Source organism: Penaeus monodon, unplaced genomic scaffold (genome assembly GCF_015228065.2).
Source record: "Penaeus monodon isolate SGIC_2016 unplaced genomic scaffold, NSTDA_Pmon_1 PmonScaffold_1577, whole genome shotgun sequence".
Classification (NCBI taxonomy): Eukaryota; Metazoa; Arthropoda; class Malacostraca; order Decapoda; family Penaeidae; genus Penaeus; species Penaeus monodon.
This window is the reverse complement of record NW_023645008.1, coordinates 27501-36955: the sequence shown is the minus strand read 5'-3', so window position 1 is coordinate 36955 and position 9455 is coordinate 27501. Positions and strand designations below refer to the sequence as shown.

Here is a 9455-nt window from a genome sequence, read left to right as displayed (position 1 = left end):
TTTTTAAAAAAAACCCCGGGTTTTTCCGGGGATTGGGGTCTTCGTCAAAAAATCATGTTTTTGCGAAGACGCAATCGAAACCGTCAAATCATCTCTTGTTTGGAAGATATTCATTCTCTTCATCCTTTCTACATTATCAATTTATCTACTTTCTACTATCTATCTATCTTCACTATCTATCATCTATCTTCTACATCTATTATAATAATAAAATTATATGCTAATTTATATTTATTTTTGTGTGTGTGTACCATATATGTCGTACATTCAAAACATATATTATATTATATACAACATATCATTTATAACATATCATATATTTTTTATGCATTACTCTGTATTGTACCACACACACACATACATAAGTTTATGCATATATATTATTATATATATATAAAATATATATAAAATAATTAATTTATATACTACATTTTATTATATTATATGTTAATATACTTAATATATTTTTTTATATATAATTAATATATTATTATAATGTGTGTGGTGTGTGTGTGGTGTGGTGTGTGTGTGTGTGGTGTGTGTGTGTGTGTGCTACACCACACCCCAAAACCCACACACAACATTGTTGTTGCACACACACACACAACACACAAACACACCACACCACATAACCACACACCATACACACGGCACAACCACACACCCCCAACACATTGTATGTATGCACACACACCACACCACAACAAACACCCAAACACACACACACACACATACACAAGAGACCCCAACACAAAAACACACACACACCCCACACACACATACAATTTATTTATCGTCTATTTTTATTTTTATCTATTTTCTAAGGTGTTGGGTGTGTATGGTTGTGTGTCGTGTGTGTGTGTTTGTGGGGCGTGTGTGTGCGTGTGTGTGTGTATGTGTGTGTGTGTGGTGTGTGTGTGTGTGTGTTTTGTTGTGTGTGTGTTTGTGTGTGGTGTGTGTTTTTGGGTGTGTGGGTGTGTGTGTGTGTGTTGTGTGTGTGTGTGTGTGTGTATGTTTTGTGCTGTCTGTCTATGCTTCTCTCAAACCGTCTATCTATTTATCATAAAAACAAAAAACAAAAAACATCCAGGCAACAAAAAACAAGACGAAACCCCGAGAACGAGAAAGGGGTTACAATGCCAACCCCCAAGGCGAGGACACGTTTCCCGAGCGGCCTTTTTCCCGTCCGTCGAAAAAAAACGAGAATTGCTTCTGCTGTGGGCGAAGCGGAGAGTCTAAGGGTCAACGGCATTCTGGATCCAGCTCGTTCTCCCCCCTTTCCTCTCTTCTCTCTCCTTTTTCTCTTCTTCTTTTCCCTGATTTCATTCCTTTCTCCTTTTTCTTCTTCTTCTTCTTCTTCTTTTTATTATCATCTTATTATTTTTTTTTATTTTTTTTTTTGGGGGGCTGATTTTTCTTTTTTTCTTTTTTCTTGCTTTCTTTTTCGCTTCTTTCTTTTCTTTTTTCTCCCCTCCTCCTGGCCCCTCTTCCTCTTCCTCTTTTTTCTCCTAAAAAACTTTTTCCCCCTTATTTTCACTTTTTTTTTCCTATATCTTTATTTTCCCTCCTCCTCGCCCTGTTTCTTCCCTTCGCGCTGCGATTTCTTCTTCCTCCTTTTAAATCTTTCCTTTCTCTTCCCCTATACTTCCTTCCTCCCCCTCCTTCCTTTTTTTCCCCTTTCTCCTTACTCCCTCCTCCTTTTCACCCCCACCCCCTTCTCCCCCTCTCCCCCCCCCCCTCTCATCTTTCCCCCCCCCTCCTCCTCCCCATTTTTCCTCCCCTCCCCGCCCTTTCCTTGGGCCCAATAAGAAGGGGAAAAACACTTGGGCGAGTGGAGGGTCTAAAGGATAAGGGTAAGTCTAATAAAAATTATAAAGTTTATCAGTGTCAACGGGAAAGCGTGGGCGGCGGGCCGGGAGATTCCGCTTCGAGATAAGGGCGGAGCTTCTGCTGGGGTTTGGAGCCTCACGGACGGGGCTGCCTCTCGCCCCGCCGCCCTCCTTCCCGTTCTTTTTTTGTCTGGATGATATGTTGTATGTATATATATATTATTATTATATATATTAAAATTATATAATATTATATATTTATTTTATATTTTTTAATATATTTTTTTTTATTATATATTTAAATATATTTATTAATATATATAAAATAATTTATATAATATATTTTTGTGTGTGTGTTGTTGTGTGTGTGTGTGTGTGTGTGTGTGGTGTAGTGGTGTGGGGTTTTGTGTGTGGTTATTTATTTTATATATATGTTTACCAATTTAAAATTAAAAATTTTTATTTAAATTATTTTTTTAATATTTTTATATATAATATTGTGTGTGTGTTTTTGTGTGTGTGGTTTGTGGTGTGGTGGTGTGTGGGTGTGGTGTGTGTGTGTGTTTGGTTGTGTGTGGTGTTTGTGTGTGTGTTGTGTGCGTGTATGGTGCGTGTGTGTGTTTTTGTGTGTTTATTGTTTTCCGTGTGTTTTTTTAATTTAATTTTTTAAAATTATATATTTATCTATTTATATGTGTGTGTGTTGTTGTGTGTGTGTGTGGTGGGGTGTGTGTGTTTGGGGGTTTTGGGTGTTGTGTATGTTCTATTTATATTTTGTATTTTGTGTGTGTGTTTATAAAATTATTCACACACACCCACATATATAATATTATATTTTTCTATCTATTTTATATTATTTTAATTGGGGGGTTGTGTGTGTTTGTGTTGTGTGGGGTGTGTTTTGTGTGTGTGGGTGTGTGGTTTTGTGTGCGTGGTGTGTGTATGTGCACCCATCAATTATATATAAATCCTATATTTATTATTTATTATTGATATATATATTATAATTAATTATATAAATATTATTATATATTATATATATATTATACTATGTATGTGAAAACAAAAACACAGACCACACCACTCACATTCACACACAACCCCACATACCAAACACACACGCATACTATATAAAATTATATATTGTAAATAATAAAAAAAGGTATATATTAATACATATTTTAAAATATATATATAAAATATAATTATATATATATTTATTTTATTACCATTATGTATGTGTAAACAATTAACACACACACCACCACACGCGCACACCCAACATCCCAAACACACACCACACCCCATGCTGCGCGTTGTTTTCATAAAAAATCAGTCTAATACGGTATAGTCTTTCTATCGTGATGTGATGGTGGGTTGGGGCCACTGACTGTGTTACTTGAGCATTGCTCCCCTGGGGGGGTATCATTGGTCGGTCGCATGGCGGCAACATGGCGTCGAGTGGTTCGCCCAAGCACCGCATCGGTGATGGCAAAAATAGAATGAATTATTTATCCGGTTAGGACGTTCGACTGCACCTTGGGGTTCAAGGATAGTACTCCATGAACTCCCCGTGTTGGGGTTACGGTAAACGCGCGGGCAGCAGGCAGTGATTCTGGAAGGTGTTTTCAGTGCAACTTTTTAGTTCACGCAAATGCATATGTCTGAACGGAAGTTTAGTCACCTGAGCAAAAGGCAGAGATAGCATTCCTAGTTAGATGGAACTGCAAGCAAATAAAAAACTTGGGGCCCTTACTCTATCTATTTTATGGGCCCTGACTACATCCCAAAAATGAATCTACAATCGATGGGATGCCACGGCTGATCAGCTCATTCCGTTTCATATTGATCACACACACACACAATGTGTGTGCATTCATACATACACACATCGTGCGTGTATGCATGTGTGTGGGTGCTTTCACCCTATACAAAACAATCCACTGCCTTATAGCATATATAAGATGAAAAAGGCTTCGGGAGTCAACCCTGTGGAAAATCACAGATCGTTGTCGCTTGCATCACGTTCTTAGCAACTCCTGTTGCCAGAACATGGAGAAGAACATGGGCAACAGCTTGCTCCCTCACATTCTTTCGCTCAGGCAATGCCTCTACCTATACGGGAGTGGTAGAGACAATAATGCATAATCGACATAGACTGATGGTGGGCTTCATATTATATTATATAAAATATATATATATTATATATATATATATAATATATATAATTTATATATGTTTTCCTCATGTATAAAAGATAGATAGTTTGAGAGGCAAGTTTAAACAAACCACACACACACACACACGATGGATAAATTGATGGATAAATGCTCTCTCTCACTTGACAAATACCCCCCCTCATCATCTCCCTCTCTCTCTCTCTCTCTCTCTCTCTCTCTCTTCTCTCTCTCTATTATTTTATATATATATAGATATATAAGTATAAAATATATATATCATCAATAACGGTATGCTCATGTTTGAGCAGCCGTGACCTCTCCACCATCCTTTCGCCACTCACTCGATCTTGCGTTTTTCTTTCCACTTGTACCATCGACAGCTCGCAAACATCTTTGATGTTGTCGCTCAGTCTTGTCTTCGGTTTTTGCCTCTTCCTCTGTTTCCTATCACCATCCCTCTGGGGCGTTCACTTGAGCCTTTTTCCGCACGGTGCGCCTTGCACAGGCCCAAAACGGGCGGAGTGAACGGTTTTCGCCACGCGAACGCCTCTCAGCTGATTACTGTAAACAAACATACCTATATGGCCAACGCTGGCTAGGCCCTTTTAGATGAATTAGACGATCCCCTTTTAGACGCAGCTTTAAAAGTTTTTTTTAGAAAATGATCTATTGGGAGCAGGAAGTTGCACAGAGACACATAGCATCCAGAATCCAGTCCCGAGTTGGTACTTATGCAGAAAACATTGTGCCCCTATACACGAGGAGGAATGCGTTTACCATCTTTCAAGCTAAGAGGCGATACATCATGTACTTTAGCATTAATACTTTATTAGAGCATTGCCATGAATGAAGTAACAACAGGAACTGTATTTTGTGAAGCATGGGGTTTTATTTTTTCCTGTGGTAATGTCCAGGGGCATATGGCTACAGATATAAAATAAATTTCACTATAAGGTAATTTTGGTATGTATGGGCATATGAAAGATTAATTCGAATCAGCTTTTTTTTACAAAATTTTATTTGTGGGAGATTGCATTATACTCATGGATCATGCCATGTTTGTGAATTTAGTTGGTTTTTATACATAGATGCTTATTCCGGAGATGAAATGCCTAGATTATGACAAGACTTGACAACATTCCGATGTCACAGCTTCCCGTGTACTATAAAATTTTATTTTATTTTAAGAAAAAAACTTAATATTTCAAGCAGAGCTACAAGACATTGTTTTGGAACCTGATCCAGAGGTTCCATATGAAGGTATTCCTGAAGGGGAAAAGAGGGGAAAACCCTTTTACAAAATGAGATAAATTTGGGCAAATCTTCTGCATAATGAAACTTGTTTCTTAATTTTTGTTTTCTTGCATAAAACTGTTTGTATGTTTGCAAGTAATGCTGGCCTTATATTTGTTTTTTTTTTGCACATTTTCTTCTTTTAAATATGATACTTTTTTTCATAGCTCATAAAAAATTTGAAAATATATATGAAACCTTTATAAGTACCTGTGAGGGATCACTTATGCATTTCTTCCCTTTTCATGCTGCTTGATTTTTCTTTTTCTTTTGTGTATATAACACCCTTTGTATTGCATTGATGCGTGTATATTTTATATATATAATATATTTTATTACTGAAAGTTTTAAAAACTCAAGGATTGTAATTGTAAGTCTATTTACCATAATCCTTGCCCAAATTTAAAAAAAGAAAAAAATCACTTTTATTATTATTTTTATTATTATTTTTAAATTTTTTTTTTTTTTCTTTTTTTTTTATTATTATTATTTTTTTTTAGTTATGTTGTACTTGGAGTAAATTAAATTAAATGTATTTATCAAAAATAATAAAATCTATTTATTAAAAAATTTGAAACTATATCACAATCTGAAATTATCCTGATGTTTAAGCACTTGAACACGTGGTTTTACTGAATCTTACAAAAACAAAAGAAAAATAATTTTTTTATAAATTTCCATTCCCATACAAAGAATTAACAAATAAACATTTCCATTTCAAGGCAGGGGAGGTATAAAAAATGAAATGATAAACCTTAAACCACTACAGTACAAAATATATGTATTTCCTGACTTTACAAAATTGACTAGAGCAATAATAACTTAAATGCAATTTGCCTTTACTTTATATTTACAAAACAAATCCTTTACATGCAAAGGTTTAACAAATGAGACTATTTAAGGCACAAAGGCAAAACAGGCAAAAACATAAACCTTAAAGGCTACAGTAAAAAAATTTTAAATATTTTAAACTTTTGGAAAATTCTAAAAATCAGAAGAAACATTCACTTATAACTATAAACATAATGTTATTTGGCTTTACCTGAGTTTACAGAACAAATGACTAAAACAGTAACTAGAATGCAACTTGCCTGTAATTAAATTTAAATTAATAAAAAAAAAGCCTTTCCCACGTTAAGGTAACCCAAAATAATTCTATTTCAACAGTAGCATTATCAACAACTTTTATCACCAACGACTGTGGACGCCCTTTCCCAAAGTTCTGTCTCAACTACAACTATATTTTAGGTTTACATGATGTAAATTTATACTTATTGTATTCTTTTGTGGTCAGAAACTTATCACAAGTCATTACGTGTTCCTGACTTCTTCCAAAACCAAGACATAGGCGTTACAAGTCGGCCAGAGGGCTTCAGAGGTTCCGATCAGTTCACAGGCGAAAGCGAACTGCCTCCAAACCCGTCGTTTCGCCACGCAACGCTTCGCGAAACGTTTTGTTAGACGGACCCTTTCACTTTATTTCGCCACGAAACGCACTGCCCAAGTGAACGCACGACCTGTCACAGTTTTTCTCAATACTTTTGCTTCTCATCACATGACCAATAAACTTTAGTTTCCTTTTGTTCAAAATGTCCAACAGCCGGTCTTTACATTTATTTTTCTCGGCACTTCATATTCGTTTTCTTTTCTGTCCAGTTAATACGTAGTCCCCGTCTGTAACACCACATTTCCAGACTATTGACCTTTTTCTTGTCTATCTTTTTCAGCACCCCAGCACACAGAACCATATGACGCAATTGGGAAAACTAATGAGTTCAGTAACCTCATCTTTGTCCGTAAGGTAATGCTTCGGGCCTTTCCAGAAAGTCGAACGCATGTGTCGCAGGGGAGGCCCGCCGTGGCACAAAACGGGGGGTTGATTAGGAAGGGCAGCCAATCAGCAAAGGGGGGCCTGCCATATAACCTTTCAGTAATCAATTGAGAGAGGCCTATGACCTGCAGTGGAATGAATGGCTGTAAAAAAAAAAAAAAAAAAAAAAAAAAAAAAAAAAAAAAAAAAAAAAAAATATATAATATATATAACTATATATTATTTTATTATATATATTATATATATATATATATATAATATAGATGGTTAATACTCTTACTTTTAAGCGAGTTTTTTTTTTATAATAGTTATACCAAAGCTTAGTTTTTTTCAAAAAACTTATCATAGAAAATAGAAATTTAATGGGAACTATTTATTTTATTCAAATCAAATTACTGAATTGCATTCAATATAAAAGGGGTTTGCTTGAAGCAAGCAAGCAACCAACCAACCCGCAAACAAACAACACACAGACAAGCACACACACATTCACAGAGGTCGTGGTTATTCATTTTTCTTTTCTATTGTTTTATCATTATCGCTATGTTTTTAATATTTTTTCGTTAGTCATTTATTGTTATTATCATTTCATTAATTACCATTTTTTTTTCTTCTTCTTCTTCTTCTTTTTTTAAATTATTATTTTATTGTTATTATTTTATTATTATTATTATTTTTTATTATTATTTTATTATTATTATTATTATTATTATTATTATTATTATTATTTTATTATTACTATTATTATTATTACTTATCATCATTATAATTTTATTATTGTTTCGCTATTATCTTTTTTTGCAATTTTTGTTTTTATCTTTATTTCATGTCATCTTATTTATTATAATTAATAATCTTATTACTTACATTATTGTTATCATTATTATGGTTGTATCATACTTTTTTTATCTAATTCATCCTTGTACTATATCCAGTTAATACTTTTCTTTTTATTTATTTTTTATCATTTTATTTCCTTTTCATAATGCTGCTGCTACTATTATTATCATTATTTTTTATTGTTATTATTTTATTATTATTATTATTATTATTATTTATTATATTATTATTTTTTCTTTTATTATTATTTTTTTATTATTATTTTTGTTGTTGTTGTTTTATTATTTTTCATTTCATTATTATTATCATACTATTATTTTTATTTTATTTTATTTTATTATTTTTATTTTTTATTATTTTTATTTTATTATTAATTATTTTAAACACCAATTTATCTTATTAGTGTTTTTTACTTTTATTAATATTTCCTATCTTAAATTAGTAGTATGATCTTTTATTGATTTCATCATCTTTATTATTGTTATTTTTATAACATTAATAATAAAAAAATATAGAAAATGATAATGATAATGATAATAATAATTTTATTTTTATCTTATTATTATATTATTGATATTATTTTCATTATTATTTCTTTATTAATATTTTCTTTTTATCATTATTTTAATATCATTACATAAAAAATTATTATTTTATTATAATTTTAAAAAATACTATTTTTTATTATTACTTCTATTATCTTTGTATTGTTATCATTATTTTTTATTATATTATTTTAAAAGTATTCTTGTTTATCATTATTATAATTAACATATTTTTTCTATAATCATCATCTAAAAGATAAAAAAAACAGCTTTTTGGGACTAAATGTTTTCCCAAAGGCAAAAATTTTTTTCAATTTATGTTTTTGGTTATCTTTTTAATCGGTTTTAATAATTTATTTTTTTTTATTTACTGTTACAAAAGAGAAAAAGGTGGTAATGTATGTATATTTGTGTATGGGTTTTTCCTTTTCTTTTTTCCTTTTTTTCCTTTTCTCTTTTGTTTTCATTATCTATCACAAAGGCATCCTGTTTAGTTTCGCGTGAGCCCCCCTACACCCTCTTTCTTGTTTTCTTTAAAATTTAAAAGAAAGAGATGAAAGATAGATAGATAATAGATGATAGATAATAGATAATAGTAATGTAGAAGAGAGAGAGAGAGAGGGGGGGGGGGGGGGGGGGGCCGGGGGGGGAGTGAAAAGGGAAGGGGGATAGAGGGAAAGAAGAGAAAAGGAGAAGAGAAGAGAGAGAGAGAAGGGGGGGGGGAGGGAGGGAGGGAGAGAAGAAAAGAGAGAGAGAAAAGGAGGAGAATGAGAGAGAGGAGAGAAGAGGGGAGAGGGAAGGGAGAGAGGAGAGAGAGAGAGAATGAGAGAGAAAGGTCAAGTGAGAAGCAACTCCTCATTTTTTATCTATCTGTGTTGTGTGTGTGAAAGATAGACGGGAAGAGAGTATAATGATCTCTGAATAAATTACAAGAAAC

General features: G+C 33.0%; 1 pseudogene; it reads left to right on the top strand.

Moving 5' to 3' along the window:
- Positions 1-4670: 4670 nt before the first annotated feature.
- The window catches only part of LOC119569499, a 15652-nt pseudogene continuing 10867 nt past the window's right edge, over positions 4671-9455 (top strand).